This window comes from Trichechus manatus, unplaced genomic scaffold (assembly GCF_000243295.1).
Source record: "Trichechus manatus latirostris isolate Lorelei unplaced genomic scaffold, TriManLat1.0 scaffold00107, whole genome shotgun sequence".
Lineage (NCBI taxonomy): Eukaryota > Metazoa > Chordata > Mammalia > Sirenia > Trichechidae > Trichechus > Trichechus manatus.
Window position 1 is genome coordinate 9,013,612 of NW_004444043.1, and position 17,002 is coordinate 9,030,613.

Sequence of the window (17,002 nt, forward strand, 5' to 3'; positions counted from 1 at the left end):
GTAACTTTGGTGAAGGGTAAGACAGTACATAATACTGGGGAAGCCAGCACAACTTGTACAAGGAAAGGTCATGGAAGCTCCATAGACACTTCCAAACTCCCTGAGGGACTGAATTGCTGGGAGGAGGGCTGTGGGGACCATGGTCTCTGGGAATATATAGCTCAATTGGCATAACACAGTTTATACAGACAATGTTCTACATTCTACCTTGGTGAGTAGCGTCTGGGGACTTAAAAGGCTGTGAGCAGCCATCTAAGATACTCCACTGGTCTCACCACTTTGGGAGCAAGGGAGAATGAAAAGAACAGGATACAAGGAAAAGATTAGTCCAAAGCACTAATGGACCACAAGTACCATGGCCTCCACCAGACTGAGTCTGGTACAGCTAGATGGTGCCCGGCTGCCACCACTGACTGCCCTCACCGGGATCACAACAGAGGGTTCTGGACAGAGATGGAAAAGGATGTAGAACAAAATTCTAACTCACAAAAAACGACCAGATTTACTGGCCTGACAGGCTGGAGAAACCCCGAGAGTATGGCCCCCAAACGCCCTTTTAACTCAGTGGTGAAGTCACTCCTGAGGTTCACCATTCAGGCAGGGATTGGACAGCCTCATAAAACAAAAGAGGACTAATGAGGCACAGCAGTACAAGGACAAGGACTATTAGGCAGGAGGGGACAAGAAAGCTGGTGATAGGAAACCCGAGGTTGAGAAGGGTCAGTGTTGACATGTTGCTAGGTTGTTAACCATTGTCATAGGGCAATACGTCTACTAACTGTTTAATGAGAAACTATTTGTTCTGTAAATCTTCGTCTAAGGTACAAAAAAAAAAAATTATGTGAGATCAAATTGACAACAGCAACTCAAAAAGTTTGATGGGAAGCCTAGGGAGCAGTGAGTTGAAGACAATGGTGACGGAATAATTTGGAAAAGGATAGTGAGAATAGCAGCACCACTGGAAGAATGTAATAGGTGTCACTGAATTGTATATGTAGAAACTTTTGAAATGGTGTAACTTTGGCTATGTATATTTTCACCAAAAAAAAAAAAAAAGGCCCTCCAAGGTTGAGAAGGGAGAGTGTTGACATGTCGTGGGGTTGTTAACCAAGGTCATAAAACAATATGTGTACTGATTTTTTAATGAGAAACTATTTGTTCTATAAACCTTCAACTAAAGTACAATTAAAAAAAAAAATTTATATCCCTAATCAACTTCCTTTCCAAGTTCCAGATAGATAGATCCAATTAGTTGTTTCAAAGGCACCTCAAATACAAGTCCAACACTGAATTCACAATCTTCTCTGGTTCATCAGTTGTCCCCTCAATGTCAATAGATGGCATCATCCATACATTTCAGTTGCAAAAATCATAAAACTGAAAAAGTCTTCCACTCCTCCTTCACCTTCAGCCCCATGGACAATCTATCACCAAATCCAGTTTATTTTATCCACCAAATCTGAGATTTTTACTGGCGATAGTGATTCTCCAGGTGTGGTCTCCAGAACAGCAGCATTAACATCACCAGGGAACTTGTTAGCTACTGTGGAGTCAGCCTCAACTCATGGTGACCCCATGCACAACTGACAGACAGGTGTTGGTTGTGCTTGAGGTAAATTGGCTGGAAATTGAACCAGGGTCTTCCACATGGAAGGTGATAATTCTACCACTGAACCACTAATGCCTCAGGAGGTGAGACTCAAGAATCTGTTTTAACAAGGCCTCCAGGGGATGCCACCATTGAGTTATGAGCAAAAATGAAGTGTATCACTTCAAGTATGACTCTACAGTTTAAGATCTACTGCCCTAGGCCCACCGCCACTAATCTATTCCATCATTTCTTATCTAGGCTACAGCAATAGCCTTCTAATTACTTCCCCCCACCCCACCCCACCCACACACACATACACACAACACACATGAAGTTTTCTACTAAGGCCTCCTGCTAGGAAGAATCTCAAACTTGGCACACATTATGATCTACTGGGGTTCACCATAAACCAATTTAAATCAGAATCTCTGGGAGTGAGGCCCTGGTTTTAGTATGGTTCAAAAGCTTCTCTTTGGTAGCTAATGCTTAGATCCACTACTCAACTCTAATCCACTCTGTCCTCCAGCCAGATAAATCTTTTTTAAATTCAAGTCTTGCAGTTCCTCTATTTAAAACCATCCAGGATAAAGTCCAGATTCCTTAATACCTACAAGGCAGGCAAGTGATATGGCCCCTACCTTGAGAATACCATCTCAAACCCCACACTGGCCTTCCTTCAGCCTTTGCGGACTTCCTGTTTCCTTGGAGGAGTTTTGCACAAACTGCTTGCTCTCTCAGCCTAAATCACTCTGTCTTCCCCCTTTAACCTAGTAATCCACATTCATTCTGTAGATCTCAGCTCCATCTTCCCTTCCTCAGGGAAGCCTTCCCCAATCTTCCCTATCATGGCTGGAAAGATGAGGGAACCACATGTCCCAATTTGCCCAAGAAGTGCAGATTTATTATGCCTGTTGTTCTAGCACAATTAACACATTGTGCCTTCTTTCACTCTGAAGATAGCCTGTTTTGGGCAGTGAATTATATATTATCTCTTACCTATTACGTAACCCTGCTGGCACAGTGGTTAAGAGCTCTACTGCTAACTAAAGGGTCAGCAGTTCGAATCTACCAGGCACTCCTTGGAAACTCAATGGGGCAGTTGTTCTCTGTCCTATAGGGTTGCAATGAGTTGGAATTGACACAAGAGCAGTAGGTTTGGGTTTTTTTGTTTGTTTCTTATCTGTTATACACTCTCACACACATTCTCATATACCTTCCTTTGTAGCTTTTATCACAGTTACAATTTTATATTTATTTAGTGATTATTTGATTCATGTCTGTCTTCTTTCCTTGATTGTAAACTGCAAGAGCCTGGCACACATGAGGCACTCAACAAATATTTAATGAGTAAATGAACAACATTTTGAGGTGGACACTAATTAGTTCTCTTATTTTATAAAAGTGGAAACTGAGTCTAGAGAGTGTATGAAATTTGCCAAGATCATGCAGCTAGTAAATAATGTAGGTAGCATTTGAACCTAAGTCTGATATTTTCCAAAATCCATAAGCACAAAGCTGTGCTTGAAAAGAGTTCTGTCACTGCTCAAGTCAGTGACCGAGATGCCACAGAAACCCAGGGTTGAGCTTTTCTTGGGCCTTATTAGAACTGAGCTCAGCTTGAAGGCTACACAGTTATTTCCTTTCCACTGAAATTGCAATCTGCTCCAAAGAAATGAAGTTTATGGCTCTCAGGGTATAAAGGGCAAATGTGTGGGAGAAGCTAGAGATCAAACGGTCAAGTACACTTGTTATGGAATTTTTCATGAGCTGAATTCAAATGCTATCAGTGGAGCTTCTCCCCGCTGGATATAAAAGAGTAAGAACAAAGGGTGAGGGGAGAGGCAGCTGTCAGTGCATAATCAGGGGGCAGATGGAGATGGTGCAGGCCTGGAGACTTGGAGCAGATGCAGCTGGGGTCTAGGAGAGAGGTCACAAGAGAAGCCAATGCAGCAGAAGCTAAGAAGCAGCTTCTCCCTTAGCCCAAATGCAAGGGGAACATTAGAGTCCCTGTAGCTCATCAGTATGCCCCCTCCACTTGTACCAGCTGCCCTTCCTCTTTCTGTGTAAGAATGAGTCGTAAGTCCATGAAGTCACACTGCCCCATTGATTCTCAGTTCCTTCATTTACAAAATGAGGAAGTCCAACGTAAATGACCCTTAAAGATGCCCTCAGCTCTAAAAGTCTATGATTGTATGACCTGTTTTAGTTTCTTAGTGCTGCTATAACAGAAATACCACAAGTGGATGGTTTAAATGAACAGAAATTTATTTTCTCACAGTTTAGGAGGCTAGAAGTACAAATTCAGGGCACTGGCTCTAGGGGAAGACTTTATTTCTCTGTCAGCTCTGGTGGAACATCCTTGTCTCTTTCAGCTTCTCTTCCTTGGTTCCTTGGTGATCTCCACATGGCATCAATCTTCTTCATTTGTGCTTCCTTGCTTCTTCTCCTAATCTGCTCTTTTTATAGCTCAAAAGTAATTGGCTTAAGATACACCCTACACTAATACGACCTCATTAACACACCCAAAACCCTATTCCCAAATAAGATTACATCCTCGGGTATAGGGGTAGGATTGACAACACATATTTTTGGAGGACATAATTCAATCCATAACATGACCCACATCCATTGCTGTTACAATTGGCTCAAGAAAGATAGGAACACACATGGACATTAATAGTGAGGCTGGCGGCATGTCCGCCGTCTTGAATAAGCAAGGTGTTGTGCCTGGCATCTTCTGTGATATAAGAACTAACTCCCTTTGTTTAACCTATCTCCTTATTAGGTAATATAGGTACTATCCTCCCTGTCTTTAAGATATCTCCTTATTTAGGTATACTTCTGGTTCCAGCTCAGTTAAGAAAATCAAGAGACTGGGGTCTCAAGACCAGTTGAAACTGGTCTTGAACAAGGTCTGGCCCACCTGACATGTGTAGTACTAGTGACCGCATCCTTTGGACAACCTATTGACATCAGAGGCCAAAAAACACACCCTTGTCTACACCCCAGATGTTGGCAAAACACCATCTTTGTGGCTTCCCTTTCAGACTGAGTAGGCACAGAAGACTGGACCACCTGGGAATGCCTTTTCAGGCTAAACCAATCAGCAAGATGGCTCCACCTTAAGGTGTCCCTAAAGACCCCAGACCTAATTTACTTTACCCATATAAACCCCTTGAGCTATTCTTGAGGGAGCTGCTGGTTCTCTGCTGCTGCTGCTTCTCTGCTTCTGCTGGTCCTCTGCTGCTGCTGCTCCTCTATCCATTCACAGTTTCAAAATCACTTCCACATTTTAGGTATTGGTTAGAGCAGCACCCCACTCCTGGTACCAAATTTGTATTCATCTAGTGCTGCTATAACAGAAATACCACAAATGGATGGCTTTAACAAAGAGAAATTTATTCTCTCACAGTCCAGTAGGCTACAAGTCCAAATTCAGGGTGTCAGCTCCAGGGGAAGGCTTTCTCTTCTCTGTCAGCTCTTGAGGAAGGTCCTTGTCATCAGTCTTCCTTTGGTTTGGGAGCATCTCAGCATAGGAACCTGAGGTCCAAAGGATGCGATCTGCACCTGGCACTGCTTTCTTCATGGTTCAAGTTCCCCCACTCTCTGCTTGCTTCCCTTTCCTTTAATCTCTTGTAAGATAAAAGGTAGTGCAGGCCACACCCCAGGGAAACTCCCTATATGTTAGGTCAGGGTTGTGACCTGAGCAAGGGTGTTACATCCCACCCTAATCTTCTTCAACATAATCTAATCTTACTTCATTAACCACAGACAGAGATTAGGATTTACAACAAATAGGAAAAATATATCCCAAAGTGGAGGACAACAACACAATACTGGGAATCATGGCCCAGCCAAATTGATATACATATTTTTTGGGGACATAATTTAATCCATGACTATCTATATGTATACATATACATAAAGGCCAACAGTGGCTCTGACCCAGATTATGGGGGAATCTAAAACACATATTGACATAGAATAGGACTAGAAAATCAATGCTCTCCTGCTTGATATTGGCACAGATATTCACTGTATCCTAAATCCTGAAAGGGGATGGAAATCTAGTGCATGCTACTGGACAAGAGCGAGTCAAAGAAATTAAGTTAATACAATCTAGTGTGTATCAGGCAAACTTGTGCTTATTTATCTGAATCAACCTGACATCTCTGCCAAATGACCCCAAGTTCTTAATCCCTAATATACTGGCCTGTAGACCTCTCTAATCTATGTAAATTAAGCACCAATTTCAACCGTTAATTAAAGTTTCCATATAAAATGCTTGATAAACCGTATACATGGATGCGCACCCAAAATCAGGCCCTGTGTAAATTATTTCTAAAAGCACACAGCCAGTACGATTCACTGTAGTTGCTATTTATAAAATTTTCCCCTGATTCAGCGTGAGGGGCACTTCCAGATGTAAATTAGCTACAAAAGCCAAACAGTTCAAGATGGAGACATGACCCGTAGAAGTCCAGAATCACTGTGGGCAATTTCTTATTGCAATTTAACATTTAACATTTATTTATTTTATATTATTTGTACTTATTTCTTCCCTGAGTGGGGTAAATGGTTAATACGCTCACCTCTAACCAAAAGGATAGAGGTTCAAGTCTACCTAGAGGCACCTTGGAAGAAAGACCTGATGATCTATTTCCAAAAAATCAGCTATTGAAAACCCTGTGGAACACAGTTCTACTCTGACACACATAGGGTCATCATGGGTCAGAATCATCAATCGACTTGACGGTAATTGGTTATAGCCTGAAAGGCCCTTGAGAGACTGAGTCTTGTTAAGATTTGTATCTCTCACTGCCAGGAGCATATCTGTCTAGCATCTAGTAGATGCACATGAAATGTATATTGAAATGAAATAGGCTTCTGTGAGTTAGACTAGGGGCCTAAAGTCCAATTACAAAGTTATCTCCCTGCAAAAACCCATTATTTATCAAGCAACTGACTTGTTTATTTATGATCAATATCCAAGACATTAGTGAGTTGAAATGGACTAGTTATTGGTCATTTTAAATCAGACAATCATATGGTCTACTATGCCAGGAATGACACATTGAAGAGGAATGGCATCACATTCATCTTCAAAAAGTACATTTCAAGATCTATCCTGAAGTACCACACTATCAATAATAGGATAATATCTGTACGCCTAGGAGGAAGACCAAATAATACAGCTATTCTTCAAATTTTCGCACCAATCACTACTGCCAAAAATAGAGAAATTGAAGATTTTTACCAACTTATGCAGTCTGAAAATAATCAAACTTACAATCAAGATTCATTGATAACTACTGATGATTGGAATGCAAAAGTTGGAAAAGAAGGATCGGTAGTTGGGAAATATGGCCTTGGTGATAGAAATGGCTACAAAGATCATATGACAGAATTTTGCAAGACCAAAGACTTACTGATTGTAAATACCTTTTTTCAACGACATAAGAGGCGACTATACATGTGGACCTCACCAGATGAAATACACAGGAATCAAATCCACTACATCTGTGGTAAGAGCTGATAGAGACGCTCAATATCATCAGTCAGAACAAGACCAGAGGTCAATTGCAGAACAAACCATCAATTGCTCATATGCTAGTTCAAGTTCAAGCTGAAGAAAAATTAAAACAAGTCCACAAGAGCCAAAGTATGGCCTTGAGTATATCTCACCTGGATGTAAAGACCATCTCAAAAAAGGATTTCACACATTGAACACTAATGACCAAAGACCAGACAAGTTGTGGGATGACATCAAGGACATCATACACGAAGAATGCAAAAGGTCATTAAAAAGATGGGAAAGAAAGAAGAGAGCAAAATGGATGTCAGAACAGACTCTGAAACTTGATCTTGAATGTAGAGTAGCTAAAGCAAATGGAAAAATTGATGATGTAAAAGAGCTGAATAGATTTCAAAGGGTGGCTGGAGAACATAAAGTACTACAATAAAATGTACAAAGACCTGGAGTTGGAAAACCAAAAGGGAAAAACACCCTCGGCATTTCTCAAGACAAAAGAACTGAAGAAAAAAAATCAAGCCTCAAGTTGCAATATTGAAGGATTCTATGGGCAAAATACTGAATGACATAGGAAGCATCAAAAGAAGATGGAAGGAATACACAGAGTCACTGTACCAAAAAGAATTGGTCAATGTTCAGCCATTTCAGGAGGTAGCATATGATAAAGAACCAATGGTATTAAAGGAAGAAGTCCAAGCAGTACTGAAGGCAAGGGTGAAAATTGAGTCTCCAGGAATTGATGGAATACCAACTGAGATGTTTCAAAAACAGATGCAACCCTGGAAACGCTCACTAATCTATGCCAAGACATTTGGAAGACAGCTACCTGGCCAACTGACTGGAAGAGATCCATATTTGTGCCCATTCCAAAGAAAAGTGATCCAACAGAATGTGGAAATTACCGAACAATATCATTAATATCACGCACAAGTAAAATTTTGCTGAAGATCATTCAAAAACTGTTGCAGCAGTACATTGACAGGGAACTGCCAGAAACTCAGGCCAGATTCAGAAGAGGACGTGGAACAAGGGATATCATTGCTGATGTCCAATGGTTCTTGGCTGAAAGCAGAGAATACCAGAAAGATGTTTACCTGTGTTTTATTGACTATGCAAAGGCATTCGACTATGTGGATCATAACAAATTATGGATAACGTTGCAAAGAATGGGAATTCCAGAACACTTAATTGTACTTATGAGAAACCTGTACCCAGACAAAGAGACAGTCATTTGAACAGAACAAGGGAATACTGCGTGGTTTAAAACCAGGAAAGGTGTGTGTTATGGTTGTATCTTTTCACCACACTTATTCAACCTGTACGCTGAGCGAATAGTCCAAAAAGTTGGACTATATGAAGAAGAACTTGGTGTCAAGTTTGGAGAAAGACTCATTAACAACCTGAGATGTACAGATGACAAACTTGCTTGCTGAAAGTGAAGAGGACTGAAGCACTTACTGATGAAGATCAAAGGCTACAGCCTTCAGTATGGACTATACCTCAATATAAAGAAAATAAAAATTCTCACAACTAGACCAATAAGCAATATCATGATAACTGAATCTCCTGGTAATATACAGCTGCCTATCCAAGCCAAGATCAGCTGTGCTTTAAATTTCATTTTAAATATTCAGGAATAAAAAAGTAAATCAGCTGTATAGTCAAGACATTAAATCATAGCACACTTTTCTAAATGTGTTTTTCTTGCAGTTTGCCAACACTTACAAACACTTGTATGTTTATTGTTAAGCATAAGATACCATCATTCCCTCTAAAGTAATTCAATGTGAAAATTAATAGCACTGTTTGGTTAACTCTGTTGTCTGCCAACCATCTTAAAAATATTTTCTTCAACCCAAGGAAAAACAATCCAGACTTATTTTCAGTGTTGTGTATCATGAGAATATAAAATGTGGAGTGTTCACCCCAAAAATAGGTAACTAATAAAAGTAACCAGGCTTTTGAGTCACTCCCCATTACTGGGTTTTATTTATAGAGTCTTATGCTGTTACTCGGAAAAGACAGCGGCAATGAGAAGGCAAATCTACTACTAAGTAAAATATATCAAGGATATAGTTGAAATTTGAGCAGAATTTGAAATTGAGCTGCACTGATACTTCTCGCAAGGTCATTGTATGATAAAAGAGTAATTCTTTAGTAATGAAGCTGACCCAACAGTACTCACTGCTAGGAGTGCTAATTCAGTGAGAATCCATTTAGAAAGAAGAAAGAAAGATATAAATAGATCCAATGCATTTCAATATACCAACTGCAATTCTAGTTAGGATACAATTCCATGAGCAAGTCATTGAATAGAATATTGTGACTATTACAGATGTCTAGGAATATAACCTAACATTCATTCATGGAATATTTTTGTGAAAGATGGCATTGACAAAACAATTTGTGAAGCTAAATGTAATTGAAGAAATAAACACCCCTAAATTAAGTTTTTCTTCTCAACTTTCAATTTCTCCTTATTTAACAATGATGCATCAGCCATCCAAGAAAACCTTATGTATTTTGAAGCCCAAAATGTTAATCCTTCCCAAAGCATTCTGTATTATTTATGAGGTTAAAAATATTAGAATAAATTTATTTTCAAATGTAGTCCAAATAGCATAAAAATTCTTTTGAAGTTAGGATCAAACAGTAATCAAACTTTCACTGAGAACTCGTACTTTCTGAACGTATGGAAAGAGGCGCAGCAGAGTCAGCAAGAGTTATTTGCTACCCTGGAACCTCTGACTGATGGCAGAGCATCATGGGAGTGTTTCTGGTTTAACTTGGACATCATCCAATCCTGAATGAGATTATAGCTTTGAGGAGGAGTCATGTTATCAACAGACTCATGTTAAGAAATCTCCCCAACCTAGTTTCACTTTGAAGAAGTAAAGTTCAATACTAAATGAAACTTTCCAAGGCCACTGAATGCTTGCACTTCTTTGTCTGGGAATCCAGACTTGAAGTAGAACTCCAGCAGGGATGTCTCAGCTGTGATGTTTATAGATTAATGAAGCAGCGGGTTAATGTGATCAAACTTAACTCTGTGTGTGTGTGTGTGTGTGTGTGTGTGTGTGTGTCTGCATGCATACTTGCACTCCAAGGCTTAGAGAAGGGGATTGGAGGCCAGCTTCCAAAATGCTGTAAATGTGCCAGGGAAAATATTGAGAAACTGAGGCAAGAGAGGGCAAAACCTGAAACTGGGCTGGATCAACAAACTCAGTCATATGCCCATGAGTGCTGTAAGGAAATGAGACAGGTGTGTGTAATAAAGCTGCTCGTTGAGAAAGATATGATTGAGACTGCACAGTGAGCTGAGAAAGATATGAGTGAGGTTGCACAGTGAGCTGATACTGGAGTTGCTGAGAAAGCAACTTGCCAAGCAATCCTTCCCAGCAAAGAAATAAGGAAAAAGAGACAAAACAACATAGTGGGAAAATACATAGTACTTTAGGATGGTACTTCTTAAACTTTAGGTGCATGAGAATGACTTGGAGGCCTTGATAAAATACAGATTCCTGGGCCCCACCCACAAAGAAATTGATTCAGTAGGTCTGAGATGGGGCCCAAGTGTTTGCATTTCTGATTCTACTGGTCCAGGGACTACACTTTGTTAAGTAGTAAGACTATAGATGCTGACAGATCTGAGTTTGAACGTTGCTCTGCTCTTTCTTAATTGTGCACCTTTGGAAGATTACCCAGACTCTCTGAGTCTTGCTTTCCTCATGCTTAGAATAAAGATCCACCCCAAATCCATCAGTTTATTGTACTTTGGTAGCTTTCACGTTGCTGTGATGCTGGAAGGTGTGCCACTGGTATTTCAAATACCAGCAGGGTCACCCATGCTGGACAGGTTTCAGTGCAATTTTCAAACTAAGACAGACTAGGAAGAAGGACCTGGTGATCTATTTCTAAAAAAATTGATCAGTGAAATCCTTATGAATAACATTGGAATGTTGTCTGATACAGTGCCAGAAGATGAGCCCCTCAGGTTGGAAAGCACTCAAAAGATGACTAGGGAAGAGCTGCTTCCTTAAAATAGAGTCAACCTTAATGATGTGGATGGATTAAATGTTTTGGGACCTTCATTTGCTGATGTGACACAACGCAAAATGAGAAGAAACAGCTGCAAACATCCATTAATAATCGGAATGTGGAAAGTACAAAATATAAATGTAGGAAGATTGGAAATCATCAAAAATGAAATGGAATGCATAAAGATCAATATGCTAGTCATTAGTGAGCTGAAATGGACTCGTACTGGCCATTTTGAATCAGACAATCCTATGGCCTACTATGCAGGTAATGACAAAATGAAGAGGAATAGCATTGCATTCATCAACAAAAAGAACATTTCAAGATCTATCCTGAAGTACAATACTGTCAGTGATAGGATAATATCCATACACCTACAAGGAAGATCAGTTAACATGACTATTCTTCAAATTTATGCACCAACCACTAATGACAAAGATGAAGAAATTGAATATTTTTTACCTACTTCTACAGTCTGAAAATGATCAAACATGCAATCAAGTTGAATTGATAATTACTGGTGATTGGAATGCAAAAGTTGGACACAAAGAAGAAGGATCAGTGGTTGAAAAATATGGTCTTGATGGTCTTGGTGACAGAAACTACGCTGAGGATTGCATAACAGAATATTGCAAGACCATCTACCTATTCATTGGAAACACCTTTTTCAACAACATAAATGGTGACTATACACATGGGTCTCACTGGATAGACTATACAGAAATCAAATCCACTACATCTGTAGAAAGAAGTGATGGAGAAGCTCATTATCATCAGTCAGAACAAAGCCAGAGGCCAACTGCAGAACAGAACATCAATTGCTCATATAAAAGTTCAAGTTGAAGCTGAAGAAAATTAAAATAAGTCCACAAGAGCAAAAAGTACGACCTTGAGTATATCCCACCTGAATTTAGAGACCATCTCAAGGAGAGATTTCACACATTGAACACTAATGACCTAAGACCAGACAAGTTGGGGGATAACATCAAAGACATCATACATGAAGAAAGAAAAAGGTCATTGAAAAGACAGGAAAGAAAGAAAAGGCCAAAATAGATGTCAGAAGGGACTTTAAAACTTGCTTTTGAAAATAGAATAGCTAAAGCGAATAGAAGAAATGATGAAGTAAAAGCACTGAACAGAAGATTTCAAAGGATGGCTGGAGAAGACAAAGTAAAGTATTACAATGAAATAAGCAAAGACCTGGAGTTAGAAAATCAAAACACACTTGGCATTTCTCAAACTGAAATATCTGAAGAAAAAAATTTGCCTTGAGTCGCAATATTGAAGGATTCTATGAGCAAAATATTGAATGATGGAGGAAGCATCAAAAGAAGACGAAAGGAATACACAGAGTCACTGTACTAAAAAGATTTTATTGACATACAAGCATTTCAGGAGGCAGCATATGATCAAGAGCCGATGGTATTGAAGGAAGAAGTCCTAGATGCACTGAAGGCATTAGCAATAAACAAGGCTCCAAGAATTGGTAGAATACCAACTGAGGTGTTTCAGGAAATGGATGTAACGCTGGAAGCACTCACTTGTCTCTGCTAAGAAACTTGGAAGACAGCTACCTGGCCGACTAACTGGAAGAGATCTATATTTGTGCCCATCCCAAAGAAAGGTGATCCAACAGAATGTGGAAATTATTGAGCAATATCATCATTAATATCACACTTAAGTAAAATTTTGCTGAAGATAATTCAGAAGTGGTTGCAGCAGTACACGGACAGACAACTGCCAGAAATTTAAGGTGGATTCAGAAGAGGATGTGGAGCTAAGAATATCATTGCTGATGTCAGATGGATCTTGGCTGAAAGCAGAAAATACCAGAAAAATGTTTACCAGTGTTTTATTGACTAGGCAAAGGCATTTGACTGTGAGGATCATAACAAATTATGGATAACATTACAAAGAATGAGAATTCCAGAATACTTAATTGTGCTCATGAGGAACCTGTACATAGACCAAGATGAAGTTTTTCAAACAGAACAAGGGGATACTACGTGGTTTAAAATCAGGAAAGGTGTGTGTCAGGGTTGTATCTTTTCACCATACTTATTCAATCTGTACGCTAAGCGAATAGTCTGAGAAGCTCGACTATAAGAAGAAGAATTTGGTGTCAGGATTGGAGGAAGACTCATTAACAGCCTGCGATGTGCAGATGACACTACTTTGCTTGCTGAAAACGAAGTAGACTTGAAGCACTTACTGATGAAGATCAAAGACAACAACCTTCAGTATGGATTATACCTCAACATAAAGAGGACAATAATCCTCACAACTGGACCAATAGGCAACATCATGAAAATGATGAAAAGCAGAGAAAATATTGAAGTTGTCAAGGATTTCATTTCACTTGAATCCACAATCACAGCCATGGAAGCAGCAGTCAAGAAATCAAATGGCATACTGCATTAGGCAAATCTGTTGCAAAAGACCTCTTTAAAATGTTAAAAAGGCAAGATGTCACTCTGAGGACTAAGGTGCACCTGACCCACGCCATGGTATTTTCAATCACCTCATCTGCAAGAGAAAGCTGGACAATGAATAAGGAAAACCAAAGAAGAACTGATGCCTTTGAATTATGGTGTGGACAAGGAATACTGAATATACCGTGGACTTCCAAAAGAACAAACAAATCTGTCTTGGAAGAAGTACAGCTAGAATGCTCCTTGGAATCAAGGATGATGAGACTTCGTTTCACATACTTTGAACATGTTATCAGGAGGGCCCAGTCCCTGGAGAAGGACATCATGCTTGGTAAAGTAGAGGGTCAGCAAAAAAGAAGAAGACCTTCAATGTAATGGATTGACTCAGTGGTTGCAACAATGGCCTCAAACATGTAAGGATGGTGCAGAAACGGGCAGTTGTTTATTCTGTTGTACATTGGGTCACTGTGAGTAGAAACTTACTCAATGGAACCTAACATCAGCAACAACAAAATAATCTACACTTCATAAGGTTGATGCGAAGATTAAATGAAATAACATACTTAACACACCTGGAACATATAGAGGAGCCCTGGTGGTGCAGTTGTTAAGATCTTGGCTGTTAACCAAAAGGTCGGCAGTTCAAATCCACCAGCCACTGCTTTGAAAATGGATGGGGCAGTTCTACTCTGTAGTATAGGGGTCACGATGAGTTGGAATTGACTCAACGGCAATGAGTTTGGTTTGGTTTAGGTTTGGAACATATAGGAACTTTACAAATACTTTCATTTCCATTTCTTCTGAAGGACAGAGGTAGAGGAAATAGAACTATGACCAAGAGGGGCTGATAGCTCAGCTCCAAAAGAAGAGTAGGGAGCTACATACCCAGAACCTAGAGCAATGTAGCTCAAGTCTGGGTGGGCTTTAGATGGAACTAAGAATCAGTTTAGAAGTAGAGGCTTCTCGGCTTCATCTTTAAGACAAAGGACCAAAGTGGAGTCAATATGACTTAAAGCAAAGCCTGTGTGATTCTGAGGCCAGCCAGTGTTGAGATCCAGTGATATACAGAAATAAGAATATGAGATTTCCAAGGCAAAGTTCTAACCAATAGAACCACCAAGCAGGTGAAGCAGCAAACCTGGAAGACAAAATTTTAAACTCAGCGACAGTAATGGAGCTAGGAGAAACCAGAGAAAGAAGCTTGCAGATATAAAAGTATCAGCTTGAATAAGTGTATAGGTTTCCAAACTGTACATGACTTATACCTTAAAAAAAAAAAAAAAAAAAACAGATGAACTGACTATAAATAATGCCTACATATGCACATAATCACAACCACTCTCTCTGGAGAAAGGCTCAATTCTGTATTCAAATGGATTATATTGATATTTTGAAGAGGACAAGTTAGGACAAAGACGTGAAAATGAAGCTTCACTTCCTTTTCCAGAAGCCCAGAAGCCCCAAAACAGCCATTTCTAATTTCGTTCTATTCTCTCCAGCCTCAAATCTGTGGTGGCAACTAGAAAATTAGCTAGTGATCAGGATCAACAGGTGCTCCCACTGGAGGAGTTTTCTATTCTGGGATGCCCTGTTCATCCCACTTTTCTTTTCTGCAATCCTCAGGCACCACTACAGTGTGTTTCTCAGAATGCTAGGCTTAGGGAAAGCCTGCAGGTTATGTGGTTTCTATGATAAATATGACAAATGACACTTACTATAACTCTAACTTGACTGTGCCCAAGACACATTACCATATTTAATACTTTAGGAAAGCTCCCTTATTGGAAATCCTTACTTCAGTAAACACTTTTGTAGCACCCCTCCCATCACCAATTCTTCAGAACACAGCATAGGAAACACTGCCCTATGGCAAAGTCTGTAGTTGCCACACCCTCTGCCTGGCCCGATTGCCAAGATCTGGAAATGAAAGCAGAGTTTGTCTAAATGCAGAGTTATTCCGACTCCAAAACACTCCCTATTTAAAAGAAAACATCTCTCAGCTTTCAAATTCACCGCCTGCAAAGGAAGGAAAGAGCATTGCTTCTTTTTCAGTTGGTCTTTGTCATTGGTGTAGTGGTTCATAAGCAGATAATAGGTGAATAACAGGAGTCCGTGGGCGGTGCAAACAATTAACGGCTAACAGAAAAGTTGAAGGTTCGAGTCCACACAGAGACATCTTGGAAGAAAGGCCCAGTAATCTACTTTTGAAAAATCAGCCATTGAAAACCCTACGGAGCACAGTTCTACTCTAACACACATGGGGTCACCATGAGTCAGAATTAACTCAAACGCAACTGGTTAACTGGTTGTGTGAATTACAAGGACATACCTGCTTGGGGTTCTCCATCCCAAAGCACCTAACACACTGATCCCTCTCTAGGGAGATCAGGAAGAAAAAAGAAGAAAAAAAAATCACACATACACACACAAAGGGAGCAGGGTGAAGAGAAGTTATTAGTGGTAAAGAGAGAATGATACCGTCAAAGTCTTAAAGGAGAAAAATAAAATCAAAGATCAAAAGTATTCTGTCTGGGCAAGGTCCCATAATGCAGTTATACTCCCATCCCTTGAAACTCCAGCTTGTAATATATTTATAGCTGCTCAGACACAATGTGCCGGATGCTAAACAAAACAAAACAAAAAAAAAACACTTAGTCATTGCTCCTGGTGAAACAGTTTTGCAAGAGTTAACCTAATCCCTTGCATCAAGCTGAAAATAGTTTGCCAAAAACTTTAGCAAGGAAGGGCCAAACTCTTTGCCTAAAGGTTACCTGATCTCCATCAGGCTGCTACAGAAATTCAGACATCACTGTTTTTGATTGGACTAAAAATGGAGGCACTATGGGGTGCCTTTGCCAGTACCTGTGTTAATCGAAGCATCTCTCTTTTGTTCAATTACAGTAAGTGCCTTGAGACTTTTTGGCTTCGTGTTCCATTGCTCCACCCACTCCCGTGGGCAGAGGCTCAACTGACTACTAAAGTCAGAGTTTCCACATCAGTTGTGCCAACTTTTTGTATCAACTCCCAGAGTGATTAAAGAATTTTAAAGCAATTAATCTAAATGTGACTCCCTTTGGTTATGAGTAGCCTGGGGGCAGGAACAATGGTGGCTCCAGAATTTCTAATAGGAGGGGCAAAGGGCAACAATTTAATTGGAAAGGGTCTATTGGGGTATGTAGCTGGGAAACCTATCTTGGAACTGTGGTTGCATAATAAGCATATTATTTTTCCTTACATTATATGCTACAAGTCAACTACAGCAAAAAAAAACAGCAACTTTTTCTGAGGATAATTTAGATAAGATTGATAAAAATCCCAACTGTCTGTATTAAACAATAAGAATGCCAAGGCTGGAGAGTAGAGATTGTTCCAGGAAATAGAATTTGGGGATAGCGGAGGGGTTGG